Source organism: Paramormyrops kingsleyae, chromosome 6, assembly GCF_048594095.1.
Source record: "Paramormyrops kingsleyae isolate MSU_618 chromosome 6, PKINGS_0.4, whole genome shotgun sequence".
Lineage (NCBI taxonomy): Eukaryota > Metazoa > Chordata > Actinopteri > Osteoglossiformes > Mormyridae > Paramormyrops > Paramormyrops kingsleyae.
The window spans coordinates 39,697,336-39,722,361 of NC_132802.1; the positions used below are offsets into that span (position 1 = coordinate 39,697,336).

Below are 25,026 nucleotides of genomic sequence, written 5' to 3' on the forward strand. Positions count from 1 at the left end.
ATTTCATTTTAGTCTATTCAATGTGTTACCCTTCTCATGTTCTGAATCTAAGGGCATTTCAAGTCCGGAAATTTTAACTAGAGACACAATATTTAAGTAGAGGCATACCCAAGCGAAACAAGAGAAAGTGTGAAACAAGCACAACTACTTTAGCCCAAGTTTTTAAAAATGAGAAAAAGTCGTAATCAGTTTAACAGTTTTATTTCAATGTCAAAGAGGAAAAAAAAACACTTCACCAAAGGCGAAGATCCATCCATAGCGGCTCTGGGTCCCGTAAGTGTAGCACAAAGCTAGCGTGATCTAGGCTGCCATTATCCAAGGAGCAGGGCCAGGCGCGTGCCACCCGTTTGAACAATGCGGGCGAAATAACTGCCTTATGGGATGCGAAGCTTGCGCATGCGCACTGACGCAGACGCGCATTTCAAAATGGCGGCGGCAGCAACACACGCGAAAGATCGATCTCCTGTATTTTCTTAGTTTTATTCTAAACAAGATGCCCCGATTTCATTTAAATACATTTAATAGCTGTAGGAACTAGTGAGCGGTATTTAGCAACATGCTATGTTAGAATAATGCCATCAAACGTGTCTGTTAAGCATATCACAGCGGACATACACGGAGGAAACATGGGATAGAATCAAACAGGCCACAGGCTTTGAGATAGGCTGGCTCCCCAAGCTATTGCCCCCATTTAGCCCGAATGTCATAGACCTGCCCCGCCCCACATCCTGACAAAGATGTATTTAGTTGTATTTTGTTATCAGGGTGATCGTCCGTTCGCAGGCCACTTTGGCCATGTGGTGTAGTACTCATAAACCGTCGCGGATGTTTACCCGAAACCGGGGCATCAAACAAAGAATAAGGATTCCTTAGACAACCCATTTCAAAATATGGCAGCAACAAACGGAGTGCCCAGTTATTTCAAATAAACCATGACCTTTTTTTAAAGTATTGAAGCACTTTTCTACCAATGTGAATAATAAACATTTTAGACAAAAAAAATCAACGAATAACGCTGGTAATTCGTTGTCAAAATGAGCGTACGGCATTAGCCCAGAAGAGGGGTGGCAATTTGCATATGTGAAAGCCTATGTGAATGAGACACAGGTCCCAAGCTTTTAACTAGAGACACAATATTTAAGTAGAGGCATACCCAAGCGAAACAAGAGAAAGTGTGAAACAAGCACAACTACTTTAGCCCAAGTTTTTAAAAATGAGAAAAAGCCGTAATCAGTTTAACAGTTTTATTTCAATGTCAAAGAGAAAAAAAACACTTCACCAAAGGCGAAGATCCATCCATAGCGGCTCTGGGTCCCGTCAGTGTAGCACAAAGCTAGCGTGATCTAGGCTGCCATTATCCAAGGAGCAGGGCCAGGCGCGTGCCACCCGTTTGAACAATGCGGGCGAAATAACTGCCTTATGGGATGCGAAGCTTGCGCATGCGCACTGACGCAGACGCGCATTTCAAAATGGCGGCGGCAGCAACACACGCGAAAGATCGATCTCCTGTATTTTCTTAGTTTTATTCTAAACAAGATGCCCCGATTTCATTTAAATACATTTAATAGCTGTAGGAACTAGTGAGCGGTATTTAGCAACATGCTATGTTAGAATAATGCCATCAAACGTGTCTGTTAAGCATATCACAGCGGACATACACGGAGGAAACATGGGATAGAATCAAACAGGCCACAGGCTTTGAGATAGGCTGGCTCCCCAAGCTATTGCCCCCATTTAGCCCGAATGTCATAGACCTGCCCCGCCCCACATCCTGACAAAGATGTATTTAGTTGTATTTTGTTATCAGGGTGATCGTCCGTTCGCAGGCCACTTTGGCCATGTGGTGTAGTCATAAACCGTCGCGGATGTTTACCCGAAACCGGGGCATCAAACAAAGAATAAGGATTCCTTAGACAACCCATTTCAAAATATGGCAGCAACAAACGGAGTGCCCAGTTATTTCAAATAAACCATGACCTTTTTTTAAAGTATTGAAGCACTTTTCTACCAATGTGAATAATAAACATTTTAGACAAAAAAAAATCAACGAATAACGCTGGTAATTCGTTGTCAAAATGAGCGTACGGCATTAGCCCAGAAGAGGGGTGGCAATTTGCATATGTGAAAGCCAGTGTTGCCAGATCTCGCGAGATAAATAAGCAACCAGGCCTGTGAAAACAAGCCCAAAACAAGCGACTTTTTCTACGGAGCCCCCCTAGGTTCAGGGAAGAGAAAAATAAATAAACTGTGTGCAGTTTTACAATTCGTGGGGACGGATTTTAAACTGTGGATACAGATTGTCAATACAGTAGTTGATTTATTTTTCTCCCCCCTGACCTTCAGGACAATGACCACAAGAGGGAGTTAAACCACATTTTAACATTATTTAACATTAGAAAACTTCATTAGAAAACATTTGAAAAACATTAGAAAAATGTGCACACGCAAATAAATATCATACTGAATTCACAAATTCTTTATTTATTATTGCAGGGACTGCAGAAGATCCCATTTTTAAATAACTATAACCCAAAAACAGAAGACTGATAACACTTCAGCCTCATATATATGAAGAATAACAGAATAACACCATTATCTTTCAAGTTGCTTCAGGTACCATGGTGCAAATTAAACATATTTAACAACATAACAATTTGTCTGAGCTGAACCTATGAAATATCTGAAAATATCTTAAATATCCTGAAACATTCAACATGTTTTAGTTCTACATCCAGACGTTCTCAATGGCCCACATTCAAACAAGAACATAATAAAACCATATAAATAATAAAAACAAACATAAAAAAACTAAACCTGCCTATGATTGGCTAGTACTCGTTGCCATCTGGGTCAGAGCCAATTAGAAGCAGGATGTGGGTGGGAAAAAACTGCTGTCTCCTGTGTGTATGGGGAAAGGGGAGAGAGGGAGGGACAGAGGGAACAGTCTAGACAAACTCCTACGTTTAAATCGTTTATATCTGTCTATGGTTTAAATAACATATAGAAAATATCTGCTTGATAACTTATTATGGAGCTGGGATCAAGCCCAAATAAGCAACTACACTTTAGAAAGAAGCCCAAAAAAACGCGACCCGCGACTATCAATATTTGTAAGCGACTTTACAGAAAAACAAGCCCAAAGTCGCTTATAATAAGCGGACTTGGCAACACTGGTGAAATCCTATGTGAATGAGACACAGGTCCCAAACTTTTAACTAGAAACACAATATTTAAGTAGAGGCATACCCAAGCGAAACAAGAGAAAGTGTGAAACAAGCACAACTATTTTAGCGGTGAGGGTAAAATGCGGACCGTTTACAAACAGCGGATTCCGTGTTTAATAGTGTTGAGGCAATGTTTTCTAGCCATTTAAGAAAGGCAGCAAAGGTTTTTTTTATACATTTAAACATTAACAAAAACCGCTAATGTCTTTTCTTTAAAATTTTCAAGTCTATTTCTGTCTGGTTTTTCGCGATAAGTTGCGTGAACGCCTGAGTTAGTGTGTTTTTGGGGCTTGGATACACATCGAGGTCCTGACAGAAATAATTATGTCTGCTTTCATAGACCTAAAGTTAAACTTTAAAGCCCATCGGCGTGTGTGTGTGTGTGTGTGCTTGTGCACATGAGCACAAGCACATGGTTCAATGTAACTGTAGCAGCTTATTCCATTCATTCATTGTGCACATACACACATACACTCACCTAAAGGATTATTAGGAACACCATACTAATATGGTGTTTGACCCCCTTTCGCCTTCAGAACTGCCTTAATTCTACGTGGCATTGATTCAACAAGGTGCTGAAAGCATTCTTTAGAAATGTTGGCCCATATTGATAGGATAGCATCTTGCAGTTGATGGAGATTTGTGGGATGCACATCCAGGGCACGAAGCTCCCGTTCCACCACATCCCGAAGATGCTCTATTGGGTTGAGATCTGGTGACTGTTGGGGCCATTGTAGTACAGTGAACTCATTGTCATGTTCAAGAAATCAATTTGAAATGATTCGAGCTTTGTGACATGGTGCATTATCCTGCTGGAAGTAGCCATCAGAGGATGGGTACATGGTGGTCATAAAGGGATGGACATGGTCAGAAACAATGCTCAGGTAGGCCGTGGCATTTAAACGATGCCCAATTGGCACTAAGGGGCCTAAAGTGTGCCAAGAAAACATCCCCCACACCATTACACCACCACCAGCAGCCTGCACAGTGGTAACAAGGCATGATGGATCCATGTTCTCATTCTGTTTACGCCAAATTCTGACTCTACCATTTGAATGTCTCAACAGAAATCGAGACTCATCAGACCAGGCAACATTTTTCCAGTCTTCAACTGTCCAATTTTGGTGAGCTCGTGCAAATTGTAGCCTCTTTTTCCTATTTGTAGTGGAGATGAGTGGTACCCGGTGGGGTCTTCTGCTGTTGTAGCCCATCCGCCTCAAGGTTGTGCGTGTTGTGGCTTCACAAATGCTTTGCTGCATACCTCGGTTGTAACGAGTGGTTATTTCAGCCAAAGTTGCTCTTCTATCAGCTTGAATCAGTCGGACCATTCTCCTCTGACCTCTAGCATCAACAAGGCATTTTCGCCCAACGGGACTGCCGCATACTGGATGTTTTTCCCTTTGCACACCATTCTTTGTAAACCCTAGAAATGGTTGTGCGTGAAAATCCCAGTAACTGAGCAGATTGTGAAATACTCAGACCAGCCCGTCTGGCACCAACAACTATGCCACGCTCAAAATTGCTTAAATCACCTTTCTTTCCCATTCTGACATTCAGTTTGGAGTTCAGGAGATTGTCTTGACCAGGACCACACCCCTAAATGCATTGAAGCAACTGCCATGTGATTGGTTGATTAGATAATTGCATTAATGAGAAATTGAACAGGTGTTCCTAATAATCCTTTAGGTGAGCATATATGCTATGTCTAGATCTCCTGGGGAAATCAAGAGTGTTGCCCACAAACATTGTTCAGCTTTTGGCCTAACATGGTCCTTGCGTGTTTTAAAGTTGCGTGAAGTGGAGTGAGGAGCATTCTGAACATCAAACTATTTTAAGATAAATTGTCTGTAACAGGAAATTTAGTTTCTCAATTTATTTCTTATATATTATTTTGTTAATTATTGAGTTCAAAGTTTTGTAGTAAATGGTGATATTGTCATCAATTTGGTGATAATGCGAGCCAAACATTTCTCGAAAATGACATTTGCATACAGTAAGTAAAACATTCTGAAATCATATTTCTATTTTATTCTGCTGCTGCTTACATGTTTACATCTCTGTCTCTCTCGCTCTCTCTCTCCAGGACAGTGAAAGTAGGACTATTTACCCTTGTTTATGTAGCTGTAGGATGGCCATAATATAGTTTCAATCCGATATCGATGTAATGCTTGTCTGTGATGATTGGTTAACATATTGATTGGTGTATTAATATAGCCGGAAAGTAATAAAACCCATTGCAATCAAGTATACAGTGCCTTATAAAAGTATTCAGTTATCATAATTTTACTCAATTACAAAGGATAGTTAAACGTTTTCCAAATGAGCATTTTATTGCATTTCCAAAGGCACTGTAACTTATTTCTGTGCCAACATTAAAATTAAATAAACTTATGATTTAATGTCGATATGAGATGACAAATTATTCACAAATGATACAGAGGTGCCACTCATTTCCACATACAGTAACTCATCACAATTGGGTGCCACTGTGCTTTTTAATGAAAAGCTGATAAAACTTAAAATGTGGCTCGGTCATGTGTGTAGTCTGTGTGTAGACAAGGAAACAGAGGCATAGTAGCTGTTATTTTTTTATTCCAAAGTCATCCAATTTGCTATTTTCCTTACATACCCACCCATTCACTCACTCACTCACTGACCCACTCATTCACCCCCCCCCCCCCCCACCCCCCACCCACCCATTCACACACCCAAGTCTTCCGTAAGGTGTTTGCAGAACTCGCTGCAGAACCCAGGCTGTGTGAAGTTCCCCTCGTCTTCCACGCCCAATGTAGCCTATGGGACAATAAATAATAAGCAAGCATACTTAGTATCAAAACAGAGCAACAATGTTTTTCATTGCATACTTTCAAGAAAATATTCAGGACCTGACACACAATAAATTGTTCTGGTGACTTTCTTTTTGCAACCACTGACTTCAGCAACAATTGTCAACATTCTTACACAGTATGCATACCTGGTAAGCTGTTCTTATAAGTCTCTAGACAGTGCTGGCAGCATTCCAGGCGATACAATCGTCGGAATTGTGCTTGATAGGCCGCACTGTACAGTTTCCATGGGACTACACCTGTAGGTTTCAAATTTAAGAATGATTCATTAGAGTAAAATCCCTTGTTAATGGGAATACAAACATCCTAACTCAAAGGGTATTCAAATATCATAATATGTTTTATACCTACTGTCAAGCCACTGAAAATGCGCTCGGGCACGGAATGTTTCCCTTCCGACTAAGTCCCAAAAAAAGGTGACAAACAAGTGACAGCTTTAAAAAAGCTTTGTCACCCTCGAACAGGACTACTTCTAAAAGGATATCCTCCAGGACGTCGAGGGGGATCTGTGAAAGAAATCATACAAGCACGCAAATATTATTTTACAATAGTTCTGTAATATAACAAAAACAGACAAAAATAGCATGACTTCTACATTCCAACTCCAACTGCTTAAAATGAAGCTCATTGTTTTCACATTTTTGTAGGGTACAGCACAGTAAGCACAGAGAAAAAAAGAGAAAAACAGCAGGTTCAGCTGTAAGATCAGCTACATAAATACCTGTTCAATGGAGATGGAACCCATTCCTCCTCCTCTACCATCTGTGCTTTCAACACATTGAATTTTCCTAAAAGAAATTATATTGTCACAACTATTGTAAAACTATGACATATTGTAATGGTATCACATAGAGTTGACTCCACCTGAGGGCACAGGTGTAAAACAATTTGATCACGTTGGGCACCAGACCTGGAAAAAGGCAGTCATGATACTACCAGCTTGTCAGACTGAAAGGCTTATATGCATATGGGTCAGAACAATGCATCAGAGTGATAAATATTACAGCATCAACTTTGTAAGGTGTATCAATCCCCACTAGGGTTGTAACGGTATACCGGTATGGCGGTTTATTGTGATATTGACATGTACGATTATCATATCATGCACATTTGCCTATCCGCGGTTTGGAAAAAAAAAAAAGAAACCAGATCTCACCTGCGCTGCTGTGTATATGCAACTTCTTTCCGCTTTACTGCTTAGACTCCACCCATAAATGCACAGCGGCGAAAATGTCCGATAGTGGCTGCAAATTCTAATCTCTATTTCCCGCCGAAAAAAAAATTAAAATCTGCAGTATGGGAATATTTTGGGTATCCGAAAAATGATCGTGGGGTGGATATCCAGTTTGCAAGAAATGTGGACGAACAGTGGCCGCAAAAGGAGGAAATACGTCGAACATGTTCTCCCATATTCGCGAACACCATCCCTCCGTGAAGATAAAGGTAAGTTCCATTTATAACTTAAAGCCGTATTATTTCTGTGATGCAGAGGGAATCCCGGAATCCAGTCATGTAATTGGAGTCAATTACAGTATAATTCAGATGCCACGTAAAATGTCCGATTTGATAGATAGATGGATGAATAAATCAAAATATAGCTGTGCAGCAAATTAAATCGCGATGTGCGTCTGTGAATATACAGCGCAAAAAGGCTGCCGCTTGCTCATTAACCAACTACCCCCCCCACACACACACACACACAGCGGCACAGATGATTATTTTGTCCTCCAGGTTCGTGTGCCGCCCCCCATAGAATCCCTCCCGGCGCCCTCCCAACTTCATCCCTTATCGTCTCCGCTCGCCCATCCTCTAGAAAAACGCTTTATTTAGATTATTTTTGTTTTCCTCCAAGTTCGTGTGCCGCCCCCCACGTGACATGAAAAAGTGCCGCCCCGGGCGGCTGCCCCGTTCGTCCATGCCTAAAACCGCCACTGCATGATGGTCATGGTTTTTAAAGCGTCTGCTGTCTCATTTACTATGTGAAGACGTGAACACATGAACATATCCAGAGCTACTCTCAAGAGAACACTTAATGATCATTTTATAATTTTATTTAAAAGAATAATCATCAAATACACTAACTGAAAACTCATAGGTGTTTAGTACAAGTGGACACATTCTCTCACCTCAGCGGTCAAGATTGAGCCCTGAAAATCTCAACATGCTTACATTTCTTCATCATAACCTGACCTGAAAAAAAGCAAAGAAATGCATGCTGCTATGATAATCTCAGGAAAATATTAACAAACATGACCCTGCACATATTGCTCTCCCATATATGCTGTTAAAGAGGAAGGACAGTTTGATTTATTCTTGTCTAATATAAAGAGAAATAACTTATTCCTTATTTTGTTCAAATGGGAGATGCGCAGCTTTATTTTATTTATTTTTCCCCCAAAAGTTAGACTCATATTCCATAAGTTTTTTTTATTTTCATTAAAAAAAAGTTTGTTACAATAAACCATGTTCATCCAAAAACCATATCTCTTTTTATTCATTTAAGGGTCATTGTAGCTGATGATTATACTAATAATAATGATAGTTTAATACCGTATACCACGAAACCGTGATATTTTCTGAGACGATTATCATACCGTGAAAATCTCATACCGTTACAACCCTAATCCCCACCTTCAGATCAGATCACTAAGACCAATTAATCTGACTCCATTAAATTATGCTGCTGTTTGTAATAGGGTCAGTGGTGGCCTAATGGTTAGGGAAGTGCACTTGTAATCGAAAGGTGCCACTGAAGTACCCTGAGCAAGGTACCACCCCCAAGCACTGCTCTCCTCTGCAATGTCATGGTGTCATATAGGTTAAATGCAGAGTACACATTTTGTTGTTGTGCACTGTGTGCTGTGGTGTGTCAATGACAACTAATCACTTCACTTATATGCCATGCACTACGAGGCATCACAGAAAATATTTAAAAAGTATGACACAAAAGGAATTGTATTACTGATTAATGAATAGTTTGTTTCCAAGTTATAAATAATATAATAACCGATACATTAGATGTTAAAAGTTATAACACCCATAAACAATGACAACTGTATTACATGAAATGGTTGCCAATTGTTAAATGGTTTCCAAATTTGCGACTAAGAGAGCCCATGCGGCAATCAATCAAATGAGTCAATCAATATATAAACAAACAAACAAATACGGAGGAACAAAACATAAAACATGCACCTCTGAGTCTCTGATTTCCGATCGGGCACTTGTGTGCTCCAGATGTGGTAGTCCCCAGCAGTCATCACTGCACACTGGTAGATCTCCTGTCATACATATCAGACCATGCATGAAAATATTAACCAAATAAGTGTTTCACCACATTTCTGTGATACTGAGCCATCTTATGAAGCATATAACACTTTCTTAGGGTGGCTGAAGGTTGGTATACATTTAGCTGCAGATCAAGTACCCACTGCAAACATACATAAGTATACATATTCTAAAAAACATGGATGTGTTAAGGTTTTTATTAAGTTGTACAACCAGGCCCTCAAAAAATATATATTGTCTTCATACCAGGGGATGCTGCAGTTGTCATACCATGAGCTGGTGCTGCTGTTGTTGTTTGTGCTTGTTCGGCTGGTGCTTCAGCTGGTGCTGCAAAAAAGCACATTTTAAACCAAATGATTTAGAATGAGTTAAATCGGTTGTACTGCATGCATTTCTCATCAACGCTATGCTGTCTAGCATTTCTGACAGATTTGTAAGTTATAGCTTTATGATCTTTCAAATTGCAAAATAAACATGAGGAATCACCTACAATTAAAAGACAAATATAACTTCACGGCACCGGACAGCAAAATTACATAAACATGACATAAACATGACATTACCACTAATAATTTAGAATGAGGGTGGAATACATACCCAAAACTGTCTGACCATTGGAATTTAACTGTATGTCCACTCCTTTGCCCAATCTCTTCTTCATGCTTTCTATGGTTCTTGAATTTCTAGCATTGTTGTAGTGACACAAAATATTTCGCATCAAAAAGACATGCGATGAGGGAGTCATCATGTTGAGAAAATGATTGTTTTTCCTCATTCCAGCTGGAAGAGCACACGGGCTGTTGATCCAACCACGTAACTCTGGGACCAGTTCCACCTTTCGCAAGACATCCCTGGCATCTTTTGAGTTTGCCTCATGAAATCTATCATAAAGAGCATAATGCTCAGACGATCCAGTTATAGGGTGGCCATTTTCATCAGGAACTGGCTTCTTGGTGACTAGCCATGGCAAGCTCACTTTTATCTGTCCAGTAGTGGCACATCTGATGTTATCTTCAGTAGGCTCAAGTAACCTACCCCCATGAGGTTTGAAGGGTAATGATTCTGGATCTCTTAGGTTGGTATGTGTTGCCAACCCTTTCGCAAAATCATATAATACAATGTTTGGAAAATGTTTCATCGACAATAAAAGGTCAGCAAAGTCCCGGGGGCTCTCAGCCCTTATGTTGAACTTAACACCATACACCACAGCACAAGGACAGGTGACCACAGCCCATCCACCTGTTTAAGGAAACTGTAAATCAGAGTGCAACCATTCCAAGTAATGAAACTAAGAACTGTCTGTAAAAACGGTCTCTCAGTAATAGAACACAACTTACCAGAAGCTCCCCAGATCTGTGAAAACACCTTATCATAACTCGCTCTGTTCTTCATTTCTTGTTGAAGTCTCGTTACCAGGTCCATCCGTGAGCCTTTGGGGTCTATGCCACACTGTCGGCACAGAGCACGCACAGCTTCCATCTATAATGAACATTAGTATAGTTGGTCTGGCGTGGTTCAAAAACACACATCTTTGACAAAACTGACAAAAATTGACTTAAGTTCAGTACCTTGAGCTTAAGAAGTTCATCAGTCAGTCGGTCCTCTGTGAGGTTAAACTCAGATTCCTCCTTTGCACTACAAGCAGAATACACTTCTTTGTATTCAGTGTTGAGTACAACATCCCTATCTCTTGTGTGAGGACCAATCCACGGAGCCCAACTATGGTAACTGGGATGGACGACAAATGGGTTTGACTTGTTGCCTTTAAATGATGTTAGAAAATATTATTAACATAACAGTACATTATTCCACGATAAACAAAGTAAATGCTAGAATACTGTCATCCCACCTAGAACATTGTGCGGACTGTACTTACTTGGGACCAACCCACGGCTGATCATTTCAAGGGAAACCATCTCCCAGAAATTTTCAACACTTACCTTTCCATCAAAAGTCTGAGATGGTTCCTCAATGCTGCTCACTAAGGAAAGCAAGACTTAAGTAAGCATGTTCCAAACAGTCATAGCTGGATATGTGGTGCTTGAAACAATGTAAGACTAAGAAAATGAATAAATGTGTTCACTTACCAGGCATGCTAAAAACGCCCTTCTCATGAAGGTCCATCACAACAGATACTGGATGATAACCACACGATACACAAGCATATGTGTAACCGAGGTCTGACAGTGCTTCAAAGCTTAAATAAGCCTGCAGGACCCTTTCCCTGGATGGATAGGTTTTACCAGAGGTCTTCTCCAACACATCCATGGCACTCCCTACTGCCTGATGAGTCTGTGAAATTGATGTATGACATTTAAAGGCTTTACAATATATTATTTTGATAAAGTATTCGTAATTGTTTTAAATGATTAAAACAACAGAACATGGTTCCTACCTGAAGTGTATTGCGTAGAAAATGGCACATGTATGGACATGGACAGAAGTGTGTGGTCATCGAAATTGTGGACACCATCAGTCCACTCCTGGTATCGATATGCCATACCACACCTGTAGCACCATTTTCTGTACACTGAAATTCCTAATGGACACAAGCACCAGTAAATGTTACACATTTATCTTTCACCATTTTACACTGTGACATGTCTCTATACTTTGCACAGTACTAAAAGCCAGTGTATGAAATTATCTCAGTAAGCATACAAGTGTGAATTGCTGGGAAGGAGGCTAAGCTGCTGATAGTGGAAGTCATGGCTACACTGACATTTACAGTACATGTAGTGAGTAATGAAATGTTAAAATATCGATAATAAATATTTAAATAAAGAGAGAACATACCTTCTATGACATCAGTGATTGTTAGGATTTTAGCCTTAGATGTAATCAGCACAGGTTCGCTTAGAGGAGTGGGCTCTAAACATTCTGAGCAAAAGGTTTCTGATGGTATGAATTGCACAGGGAAATGAATGGTCTTGACCACGTCTGAGGGGAAAATCGCAGGCAGTTTCTTCTTATGAAAAATGTATTGAACCATCCGCGACAGATTTTTGCCTTCAGGTGAGTATGGAGCTCCTTCTTCTAGGTCAAAACTTTCCATGTGAATTGGAAAATGTTCTGTGATGTTCTCCTCCACACTTCTGGTTTTTCTGAAGAGTGCCTGGTCTGTTTCAAATAAATGCCACTTGGCAACATATTTAGGTATGCATGACTGCCTTGGGTTCGCGCAAGGACAATGCCATGAAATGATTTTAGAATTGTACCTTACCACCACTCTGCCAAGCCGGCTGTAATAGGAGATAGTTGACTCGTATACAGAAATGTGCTTTTTGTAGGGGGGTCCACACACAGTCACCAGACAGGACAACGGGACTCCTGCATCATTTGCTTCTCTCTGACGTACCAAACACCTTTCCTTTTTGTCTTCCCCAAACCACTTGTCATGTACCATCACCTGCAAAACATCCTCTGTAAGTGATGGAGTGTCCATTCTGGCTGGAGGGCAGTACACGAGGGACTGAATGTGGTGGCACTCAAATGGACGAAGGTTTGACCTCTCTGCAAACTCTGCATTAATTCTGCAGATATCCAGCTCACACATTGTTTTTTGTTCAGGACCCCATGTCCTTTTAATGACACGTACTGGTGTGCTGGGTGCTATAAAAGACTTTGCTACTGCAAACACTCCATTTGTGTAATCAACACACTGAGCACTGAGGTGGTTCTGTGCCGTAATGTCCATTTTGATGGGAGTGTGACGTCTTCGAAGATGTATCCGTAGGTTCCGTCTATTAAGGATTAGGCCACAGCTAGTACACTTCACTGTTTTCTGCTTTCTTTGGGTGAGGGGGTGGTAGTGCTGGTGCTGCTGAGGAGCCAGGATCAGAGGAACATGAAGAAAGTGAGGGGTGGAGGATGGGGACTGGGGGAGGGGGACATGCAGCTTCAGAAGCAGTAAAGGAGGGAGCAGGAGAGGCGGGAGGTGACTGATGCGCTTCCGTTGTGGTTGGCTTGGTTTCACTGATGCATTGGGATACATGATGTTTAAACTGGTCTTTGCGTATTATTGTTTGGCTACAATAAAGACAATGAAAGTGTCCTGTGGGTCTGCAATAATTGTTGCATTTGCTGATGAAGAAACCTGCAAGACGGCAACATGAAGACCAAAGCTATCAACAGAAAAGAAAGGTATACACAGAACGGGACTGGGGGAGTGAGGTCAGGAGTAGCTGATCAGAAAGTTACAGTGTCAAACAAAACACAAACATAGGTAAATTAGCTTACCAATATTCACATGACTTCAGGGACTCCCACTAAGGAACTCCACATCATTTTGTCTATCTTGATTGTAAGAAGTGCATTCTACATTTAAGCATGTGTATGTTTTAAAACCACCAAAATCAATAGACCAATAAACATCATTAGGAATTACCTCTATGCTGTACCGCATGTCTCACGTGGCTCTGAATGTGTGTTGTAAATTTGAATTGTTGGTCAGTTGCATAAGTGCAGCATGGGCATCTGAACACACCGTCTAGGCAAAACCTTGTTGCATCAGGACTGGCCTGTAAATGCGTTGGATGCTTTAAAACATAAACAATAAAACATTGTGTAAACTTACTGTTACTCTGAGGTGCACGCTCATTCTAACAACATAACATGCATGCAGAAGTAATGCAGCTTGTAAGGTTATCAGGCTGTGATATCGATAAAATATCTTATAGAGCATTCATATCATCAGCATTAACTTGAGTATCCTGAGCATCATAATATAGCCTAAACATCTGCATAATTAACAATCATAATATACTATTTTTACATAAATACCATTGAGGTTGTTGGTGTAATTTAATAATATATCGGTCACATACTCCATAACTCTTAATAAAACAATTCGGTCATCATAATCAGAAAAACTCAAAAGCACCTGTCGTAGTCTGTTTTCTACATATGCATTTGTGATAAATATTTTGCAATATTGTCATATAATTTTTAGGACATAAGGCCCAGACCTGCGGTCCCTGAAACAAAAGAGAAACAACCTAGCAGCAAAACGTACCGTCTGCGTTTTCTAGTGTTACGCCCTAAAACAAAACATATATACATGATTTATTTATTCAAATTTCATTTTAGTCTATTCAATGTGTTACCCTTCTCATGTTCTGAATCTAAGGGCATTTCAAGTCCGGAAATTTTAACTAGAGACACAATATTTAAGTAGAGGCATACCCAAGCGAAACAAGAGAAAGTGTGAAACAAGCACAACTACTTTAGCCCAAGTTTTTAAAAATGAGAAAAAGCCGTAATCAGTTTAACAGTTTTATTTCAATGTCAAAGAGGAAAAAAAACACTTCACCAAAGGCGAAGATCCATCCATAGCGGCTCTGGGTCCCGTAAGTGTAGCACAAAGCTAGCGTGATCTAGGCTGCCATTATCCAAGGAGCAGGGCCAGGCGCGTGCCACCCGTTTGAACAATGCGGGCGAAATAACTGCCTTATGGGATGCGAAGCTTGCGCATGCGCACTGACGCAGACGCGCATTTCAAAATGGCGGCGGCAGCAACACACGCGAAAGATCGATCTCCTGTATTTTCTTAGTTTTATTCTAAACAAGATGCCCCGATTTCATTTAAATACATTTAATAGCTGTAGGAACTAGTGAGCGGTATTTAGCAACATGCTATGTTAGAATAATGCCATCAAACGTGTCTGTTAAGCATATCACAGCGGACGTACACGGAGGAAACATGGGGTAGAATCAAACAGGCCACAGGCTTTGAGATAGGCTGGCTCCCCAAGCTATTGCCCCCATTTAGCCCGAATGTCATAGACCTGCCCCGCCCCACATCCTGACAAAGATGTATTTAGTTGTATTTTGTTATCAGGGTGATCGTCCGTTCGCAGGCCACTTTGGCCATGTGGTGTAGTCATAAACCGTCGCGGATGTTTACCCGAAACCGGGGCATCAAACAAAGAATAAGGATTCCTTAGACAACCCATTTCAAAATATGGCAGCAACAAACGGAGTGCCCAGTTATTTCAAATAAACCATGACCTTTTTTTAAAGTATTGAAGCACTTTTCTACCAATGTGAATAATAAACATTTTAGACAAAAAAAATCAACGAATAACGCTGGTAATTCGTTGTCAAAATGAGCGTACGGCATTAGCCCAGAAGAGGGGTGGCAATTTGCATATGTGAAAGCCTATGTGAATGAGACACAGGTCCGAAACTTTTAACTAGAGACACAATATTTAAGTAGAGGCATACCCAAGCGGGGTCAGGGTAAAATGCGGACCGTTTACAAACAGCGGATTTCGTGTTTATAAACAGACGTGTCGCAAAAGACGCACGCCGCGTAGACAGATCACGTGGCATAGAATGAAACCCATACGACGTTACCTAATCACGGGGTGCGTTCGAGGTGTGTCTGCAGCTGACGCCACGTGGAGCGTGATCTGCCGTCGGCAGCAGGGGTGGAGTATACGCTGGATGTAAACATAGAGGTGTTCGAGGAGCTCAGCAAGGCGCAGCAGCTGCGCGTTCAGCCAGTGTAATTTTGTCATCCATATTACAGAGTACAATACGATTGTCCGAAATCCTTATTGTTGTTAATGTTTAACAATTATTTAATTGTTGGTTTTGTTGAAAAAAAAAAAAATTGAAAATATATAATTTGTTGAGCGCTCTCTAGTCGTGTATAATTTGCATTTGGACGTCCAGCTACCATGAACGTCACAGTTTGTGGGTGCCTGTTCTGGATGAGTAAAATAAATCGTAATAAATCAATAAATAAAAATGTTTCTTTCACCAATAAAGTGTATTCTTAAGTATTTTTGTAGATCTCATATCGAAACACTATCGAACTATATCTTCGTGTTGTCTGGTTTCATTTTCTCATATAAGTAAGGCTACTGTACACCTTGCAAACACTCATGTGAAATATCTACACTATTATAGAAACGTCACATTGGTTGGCACTGTATAAGTCATTATATCAGAATTAATACAAGAAAGAAAAAGAAAATTGCAAAGCAGATCTGTTACATTTAAACATGGAAGTAGCATGTAGAAAATAAGTCCCCCAGGCTTGGCATATACAGTAGTAGTGGAAAAGGCTAAATTTGTATTTTACGAAAACATTTAAAAGTGTTTGGGGCAGGATTTGTAATTATCCATTTTGTCCTATACACTGTAACAATAGGGAAGCTGCCCTACATAATCTAAAAGTCCACAGAAGTGGCATGTAGAAATGAGGCCCCAGAACATGTGATATATTGCCAGGAAGGTCAGAATTTGTACTTTACAAAAATTTAAGATTGAAGATTCAAAAGGTTTATTCGTCATGTACACAGTTGTACACACACAACATGTAGTGGAATATAACCCTGGTCACTCTGAGCAGCTGTGCATGATAAGAGAGTAACAAAATATAGAAAAAAATAAGAAAAATAATATGATAAAAAATATATGAAATGTTCAGCTGTACATAATCTATACATAAGTGATAGGTAAGAGGTATTTTGCTGTGCAATGTGCAAGAGGCCTGAGGTATGTGCCAATGATTTGGACAGTGTGAAGCAGTACTTAGAGGCATTGAGTATTGTCCTGATTTAGGAGCATTATGACCTGGGGGGAAAAGCTCCTCTTTAACCTTTCCGTTCTGGGATGCATTTCCAAAGACCATAGTGGAGCAACACTGTTGTAAAGTTGCGTAGTTTGAACTACAGTTCTTGAGCTGTAGTTAGAAGCTTAGTCCCGGGTAAATACATCAGCGATGGTGGAAAATGCAGTCTAATAAGGGTATAGTCACCGTGTAAGTAAGAAATGTAATAATCTTTCATAACTAATAAGGAATAATTTAGCTCTACAATCACATATAATGTGAAGTTGTCTGAAAAAGTAGTTTGAAACGTAATTGTTGTGTGGGTCTCTGGTCATAAGTATGGTAACTGTCGGTAGTGAGCAATAGGGACACCTTGCTGGGTGATGCGGGAAGAATCCTCTGTGTGACCCATCTGTACGTTGACGTCGAAATTCAACTCACCAGTGGCACTTGCACTCTCATCTAGCACATATTGTATGTTCTAGTCACTCTTTGGCTTCTTCTCATGTTTAGAAACATGTGTGAACAGTTTTGAGTCATTGTGTTTAAATGATGACTACTGTATGGTGGCTGTGCTGAACTTCTGCAGCCTGTGTTTTCTATTTTGCATCAAAGTTCACCACAGTGCAAAATGTGTTTTGATGAATGGGAATGTGTTTAGAGTTTTGCTCAAATCTGCAAATTGTGTTTAAAGTTTCACCAGAAGAGTGATTGATTCAATAAATGAGTTTTGGCAATTGGAAATTTTGTTCCAAGAATGAGGTTTAGTCTTTTAGCAATTCAGAAAAACTGTAACAGAAACATAAGGCAAGGTAAACTTTAACTTACCAAAGCCCCTTGGGGGTGGTCAAACCAGATGTGTCCAGTTTATACAGATACTGCACAGTTAGGGGTAAAAGGCTGTTATGGGCAGGGTTAATCAATTGTACAGTTGTGCTTAAAATGGGGTATAAAATCCTTCAAATACTACAGAAGTTATGTAAGAGAACTTTTGTTTTTTGTCTTGTAAACAGGTACACCTACTCTTACAGTTTTAGACTTAACAGGTTTTAAAGAATTTTATATTATATTATATTATATTATATTATATTATATTATATTATATTAACATGACTATAGCGAATGTCTGTCAGCCCCTTTTGACAGAAGGGCCTTTTAGCTATGTTTTCACAGAATCTGAGCCGGAAAAGTCAGATTGCTATGCCAAGAGTACAACTAATTTGAGATAATGCAAAAAACAGTGCGTGTGAAGTCATTTGAAGACTGAATTGTGTTACAGTGGAAAAAAAAAACCACAACAGCACAATAAAGTGCAAGTCATTCAGGCAAAGTCAGTCAGAAGAGTGTGTGAACATGCTTGGCAAACTGGGTGATAAGTATACTGATGAATGCCTGCTCACCAGTAAGTTCATGCTTATTTCCTTACAGTATCTCTTGAGGAGGCCTGCCAATGGTGTGGACAGTTTCAAAATAAAGATGGTGACTGGGTGAGGAAATTAATTTAGTCATTTGATAGATGGGAAAATATGGCTACTTGTCCTAAACTGTATGTTGTTAATCCCACTGTAGATACTCTGTGATGGATGCCAGAGGTGGCAACACCGTGTCTGTACTGGCATGACCAAGAGCCAATTCAAACACATAACAAATGTTAAATGGTATTCCACAGCTTGTGAAGAGGAGTCTTCTTTATAAAAATGCAGCCACACTACAGTGGTATGCAAAAGTCTGCAACCACTTGTTAATTTAGCATTTTTTCCAACTTTTGACCTTTTACTTTTAACTCCTTCGTTGAACCAATATGTTTATTTGAAAACAGTGTTAAGGGGACACAGTAATAAAAATCAAGTTTTTATTCTAGCTTGGATTTACTTTTCTGAGTTTGTTTGTTAAAGCTCCCATGTCAATTGTCTTATTGAGTAATATGCGTAATGTATTTCTCTGGCCAAAGGTGCAAAATAAATGAGTATACTTCATATATAGTAGAACAGACATGCGTCAAGCTTTCTTCATGTTCGTGTAGGTGGCCTTGAAAAAGGACATTTTGTGTCTCAGTGATGGCTCAGTATCTGGTGGGCCACACTTTGTTCTTCATCACCTGCCTGCACCGTGTTGGCTTTGAGTGAACCAGTTTGATGAGGTGATCATGGCTGATAACATGGTTCCAGGCTGCAATGAGTGACTCAATCAACTCATGTTTTGATTTTGGATGTCTCTTGGATATCTCCAAAGCCACCTTGTGCCACAAGTTCTCAATGAGATTCAGATCGGGGGATTGGGCAAGCCACTCAATTGATCGATGTTGTTCTGACGCTTCCAGATGATCACCTGTTTGGAGCAATGGCACGGTGCATTGTCATCTTGGAACAGGAACCAGCTTGTAAACAGCTGCTGCACTGATGGCACCATACACTTTTGCAGTACTGTGATGTACTTGGTCCCACTGACCATGCCGTCAACGATGTGCAGACGTCCGACGCCACTGGCAGCCATGCAGCCCCAGACCATGACCTTCAAAGGATGCTTCACAGTGAGGTTGAGGCACTCAGGCTTGAACTCCTCTCCAGGAAACCTCCTCACATAGGTGTCGGCCAGGATAACAAACAGGCAGAAAGTGCTTTCATCGCTGGAAAGCACCTTTTCCCACCGTTTCACATGTCCAGCGTGAGTTCTCCCATGTCCAGTCAACCCGGATGCACCTTTGGACATCAGTCATCAGTGACTTGTTGCGTGCCTTGCAACCCCGCAGACCAAACTGCGGGCACCGGCGACAAAACTGTTGATGAGGTGACACGGTGAGGTTAACTTGTGACTTCTCAATGGAATGCGTCAAAGTGCATGATCCTAGCATGATTTTGATGCATGTGGATGACCAGACCGAGGCGTGTCTGCCACCAAACTCGCTTTCTTCTCATGTACAATCTTTACAAGTGCTCTGTGACTGCAGCCGACTTTGTTAGTAATCTGGCAGCATGAAAATCCATGAAAATTTGTTGTTCCAAGGAATATTTCTTAAATAATAGTTTATTTTCATTTTTAATTCTTCATTCTGCAAATGCAGATTTGTTTGTTTAATAAATGGTGTTGTTCACAAATCTACAAAAAGTAATTTAAGAACATGGCAATTCACTACTTTTCATGGTTCAAGGGCCCATAAACATGCACTTATCTAGTTGAAGCTGGATTTGAACCAGCAACCTCTGGATGACAAGCCCACATACTTAGACTACTGAGCTATACACTTACACTGAACTAGCTTAAGTTGTAACTTTTCAAGTGGAATGAATTGCAATGTACCTGACTATAATACTCATTAAGGTCAGTTTATTTAAAGTTCCTACTTTCAAGAGCCAGCCAGCCAATCTAATTAATTTTTAAGTATTTCTCCTGTAATATGTAATACACGTTTAAGTTCATTTCCAGGTAAGCATTTCAGGCAAGGCAGTGCTCATTGACACAGATTATAAAGTTTGTTTCACTCTGCAGCTCCTGGACCTGCCCACTCTCCTGAAGACCAATAGCTCTGATGTATATTTGCATAGCATGACAGGGTACTGCCTTTGTTTTAACCTTTCACCATGATTTAAGCCAGCAATATTCCAATTGCTGACACAGATCCCTAGCCTAAAAGCTATTACTCTGGGCCAACAAATGGTTAACAATACAGTACATGGAAGAGACTTATATCTGTGGCATTCCATTTTCAGTTGCGGTGGGTTTCTAAATTTGGGCTTCCAAAAATCAAGCCTAAAAAAAATATAAAATATTAAATGAGCAAATTGATTTGATTTGTCCTTCTATCCCACCTTGTGCTCTAAAAGCAATGAGGCTGCCATACATAATATCTGCTCTATGGAAATACACTCCCATAGCCACTAGGGGAGCTCTCACCTTCTTTCACAATTGTGTTGTGCAGTCTAACAAATGGCCCTTAAGCCATGAACAGTAGTGAATGTAGTGAATTACTATGTTCTCACATTACTTTTTGTAGTTTTGTGAACAACACAATTTATTAAACAAATAAATATGCATTGGCAGAATGAAGAATTACAAATGAAAATAAACTATTATTTAAGAAATATTCCTTGGAACAACAAATTTTCATGGATTTTCATGCTGCCAGATTACTAACAAAGTCGGCTGCAGTCACAGAGCACTTGTAAAGATTCTACAAAAGAAGAAAGTGAGTTTGGTGGCAGACACGCCTCGGTCTGGTCATCCACAAGCATGACAATCATGCTAGGATCATGCACTTTGACGCATTCCATTGAGCAATTGCAAGTTGACCTCACCTCAGCTACTGCGTGAGTGGTCAGACAGCTGCCATGTCAGTGTCACCTCATCAACAGTTTTGTCGCCGGTGCCCGCAGTTTGGCCTGTGGGGTTGCAAGGCACGCAACAAGCCACTGATGACTGATGTCCAAAGGTGCAACCGGGTTGACTGGACACGGAAGAAGTCACGCTGGACATGTGAAAGGTCCATGTGAAAAGGTGCTTTCCGGCGATGAAAGCACTTTCTGCCTGTTTGGTAGCCAGGCAGACACCTATGTGAGGAGGGTTCCTGGAGAGGAGTTCAAGCCTGAGTGCCTCAACCTCACTGTGAAGCATCCTTTGAAGGTCATGGTCTGGGGCTGCATGGCTGCCAGTGGCGTCGGACGTCTGCACATCGTTGCCGGCATGGTCAGTGGGACCAAGTACATCACAGTACTGCAAAATTGTATGGTGCCATCAGTGCAGCAGCTGTTTACAAGCTGGTTCCTGTTCCAAGATGACAACGCACCGTGCCATTGCTCCAAACAGGCAATCAACTGGAAGCGTCAGAACAACATCGATCAATTGAGTGGCTTGCCCAATCTCCCGATCTGAATCCGATTGAGAACTTGTGGCACAAGGTGGCTTTGGAGATATCCAAGAGACATCCAAAATCAAAACATGAGTTGATTGAATCACTCAATGCAGCCTGGAATCATGTTATCAGCCATGATCACCTCATCAAACTGGTTCACTCAATGCCGACACGGTGCCGGCAGGTGATGAAGAACAAAGTGTGGCCCACCAGATACTGAGCCATCACTGAGACACAAAAAGTCCTTTTTCAAGGCCACCTACACGAACATGAAGAAAGCTTGACGCATGTCTGTTCTACTATATATGAAGTATACACATTTATTTTGCACCTTTGGCCAGAGAAGTACATTACGCATATTACTCAATAAGACAATTGACATGGGAGCTTTAACAAACAAACTCAGAAAAGTAAATCCAAGCTAGAATAAAAACTTGATTTTTATTACTGTGTCCCCTGTAACACTGTTTTCAAATAAATATATTGGCTCAACGAAGGAGTTAAAAGTAAAAGGTCAAAAGTTGGAAAAAATGCTAAATTAACAAGTGGTTGCAGACTTTTGCATACCACTGTAGTGTGGCTGCATTTTTATAAAGAAGACTCCTCTTCACAAGCTGTGCAATACCATTTAACATTTGTTATGTGTTTGAATTGGCTCTTGGTCATGCCAGTACAGACACGGTGTTGCCACCTCTGGCATCCATCACAGAGTATCTACAGTGGGATTAACAACATACAGTATAAGACAAGTAGCCATATTTTCCCATCTATCAAATGACTACATTAATTTCCTCACCCAGTCACCATCTTTATTTTGAAACTGTCCACACCATTGGCAGGCCTCCTCAAGAGATACTGTAAGGAAATAAGCATGAACTTACTGGTGAGCAGGCATTCATCAGTATACTTATCACCCAGTTTGCCAATCATGTTCACACACCCTTCTGACTGACTTTGCCTGAGTCACTTGCCCTTTATTGTGCTGTTGTGTTTTTTTTCCACTGTAACACAATTCAGTCTTCAAATGACTTCACACGCACTGTTTTTTGCATTATCTCAAATTAGTTGTACTCTTGGCATAGCAATCTGACTTTTCCGGCTCAGATTCTATGAAAACATAGCTATAAGGCCATTCTGTCAAAAGGGGCTGACAGACATTCGCTATAGTCATGTTAATATAATATAATATAATATAATATAATATAATATAATATAATATAATATAATATAATACAATACAAAATTCTTTAAAACCTGTTAAGTCTAAAACTGTAAGAGTAGGTGTACTTGTTTACAAAACAAAAAACAAAAGTTCTCTTACATAACTTTTGTAGTATTTGAAGGATTTTATACCCCCATTTTAAGCACAACTGTACAATTGATTAACCCTGCCCATAACAGCCTTTTACCCCTAACTGTGCAGTATCTGTATAAACTGGACACATCTGGTTTGACCACCCCAAGGGGCTTTGGTAAGTTAAAGTTTACCTTGCCTTATGTTTCTGTTACAGTTTTTCTGAATTGCTAAAAGACTAAACCTCATTCTTGGAACAAAACTTCCAATTGCCAAAACTCATTTATTGAATCAATCACTCTTTTGGTGAAACTTTAAACACAATTTGCAGATTTGAGCAAAACTCTAAACACATTCCCATTCATCAAAACACATTTTGCACTGTGGTGAACTTTGATGCACAATAGAAAACACAGGCTGCAGAAGTTCAGCACAGCCACCATACAGTAGTCATCATTTAAACACAATGACTCAAAACTGTTCACACATGTTTCTAAACATGAGAAGAAGCCAAAGAGTGACTAGAACATACAATATGTGCTAGATAAGAGTGCAAGTGCCACTGGTGAGTTGAAGTTTGACGTCAACGTACAGATGGGTCACACAGAGGATTCTTCCCGCATCACCCAGCAAGGTGTCCCTATTGCTCACTACCGACAGTTACCGTACTTATGACCAGAGACCCACACAACAATTACGTTTCAAACATTTTCAGACAACTTCACATTATATGTGATCGTAGAGCTAAATTATTCCCTATTAGTTATGAAAGATTATACAATTTTTTACTTACACGGTGACTATACCCTTCTAAGAATGCATTTTCCACCATCGCTGACGTATTTACCCGGGACTAAGCTTCTAACTACAGCTCGTGAGTTGTTTGAAATACGCAACTTAAGGACAGTGTTTGCGAACGTTCCTTCTAACTATGGTTTTGGGAAACGCACCACAGAACGGAAAGGTTAAGGAAGAGCTTTTTCCCCCAGGTCATAATGCTCCTAAATCAGGAAAATACTCAATGCCTCTAGGTACTGCTTCACCCTGTCCACATCATTGGCACATGCCTCAGGCCTCTTCCACATTGCACTTATATGCCTCTTACCTATCACTTATGTATAGATTATGTACAGCTGAACATTTCATATATTTTTTATTTTATTATTTTTCTTATTTTTTCTATATTTTGTTACTTTGTTACTTATCATGCACAGCTGCTCAGAGTGACCAGGGTTACATTCCACTACATGTTGTATGTGTACAACTGTGTACGTGACGAAGAAACCTTTTGAATCTTGAATCTTCAATCTTGAATTTTCGTAAAGTACAAATTCCGACCTTCCTGGCAATATATCACATGTGCTGGGGCCTCACTTCTACGTGCCACTTCCGTGGACTTTTAGTTGAAGATTATTTATGCCAGCTTCCCCATGGTTACAGTGTACAGGGCGAAATGCACATTTAGAAATCCTTCCCCGGGCACTTTCATGCATTTTCGTATAGTACAAATTGCCAGCTTTCCGGCAATATATCACATGTCCCAGGGCAGGATTTCTACGTGCCACTTCCGTGGACTTTTAGTTGAAGAATATTTATGGCAGCTTCCCCATGGTTACATTGTACAGGGCGAAGTGCACATTTAGAAATCCTGCCCTGGGAACTTCCATGCATTTCCGTATAGTACAAATTGGCAGCTTTCCGGCAATATATCACATGTCCCAGGGCAGGATTTCTACGTGCCACTTCCGTGGACTTTTAGTTTAAGATTATAGATAGCAGCTTCCACATGGTTACAGTGTACAGGGCGAAATGCACATTTAGAAATCCTGCCCCGGGCACTTTCATGCATTTTCGTATAGTAAAAATTGCCAGCTTTCCGGCAGTATATCACATGTCCCAGGGCAGGATTTCTACGTGCCACTTCCGTGGACTTTTAGTTGAAGAATATTTATGCCAGCTTCCCCATG

General features: G+C 40.4%; 3 long non-coding RNA genes across 3 annotated transcripts; all 3 read right to left on the bottom strand.

Moving 5' to 3' along the window:
- Positions 1-5,927: 5,927 nt before the first annotated feature.
- On the bottom strand, positions 5,928-7,184 carry LOC140591814 (uncharacterized). The gene is made up of 4 exons (XR_011992113.1): positions 6,792-7,184; positions 6,422-6,576; positions 6,199-6,309; positions 5,928-6,017 (listed from the first exon to the last, which is right to left on the bottom strand). It is a non-coding gene; the product is annotated as an uncharacterized lncRNA (long non-coding RNA).
- Positions 7,185-9,955: 2,771 nt separating this feature from the next.
- On the bottom strand, positions 9,956-10,981 carry LOC140591815 (uncharacterized). The gene is made up of 3 exons (XR_011992114.1): positions 10,927-10,981; positions 10,696-10,837; positions 9,956-10,041 (listed from the first exon to the last, which is right to left on the bottom strand). It is a non-coding gene; the product is annotated as an uncharacterized lncRNA (long non-coding RNA).
- A 130-nt stretch (positions 10,982-11,111) lies between these two features.
- On the bottom strand, positions 11,112-12,763 carry LOC140591816 (uncharacterized). The gene is made up of 4 exons (XR_011992115.1): positions 12,155-12,763; positions 11,754-11,897; positions 11,446-11,650; positions 11,112-11,339 (listed from the first exon to the last, which is right to left on the bottom strand). It is a non-coding gene; the product is annotated as an uncharacterized lncRNA (long non-coding RNA).
- Between the last annotated feature and the right edge of the window lie 12,263 nt (positions 12,764-25,026).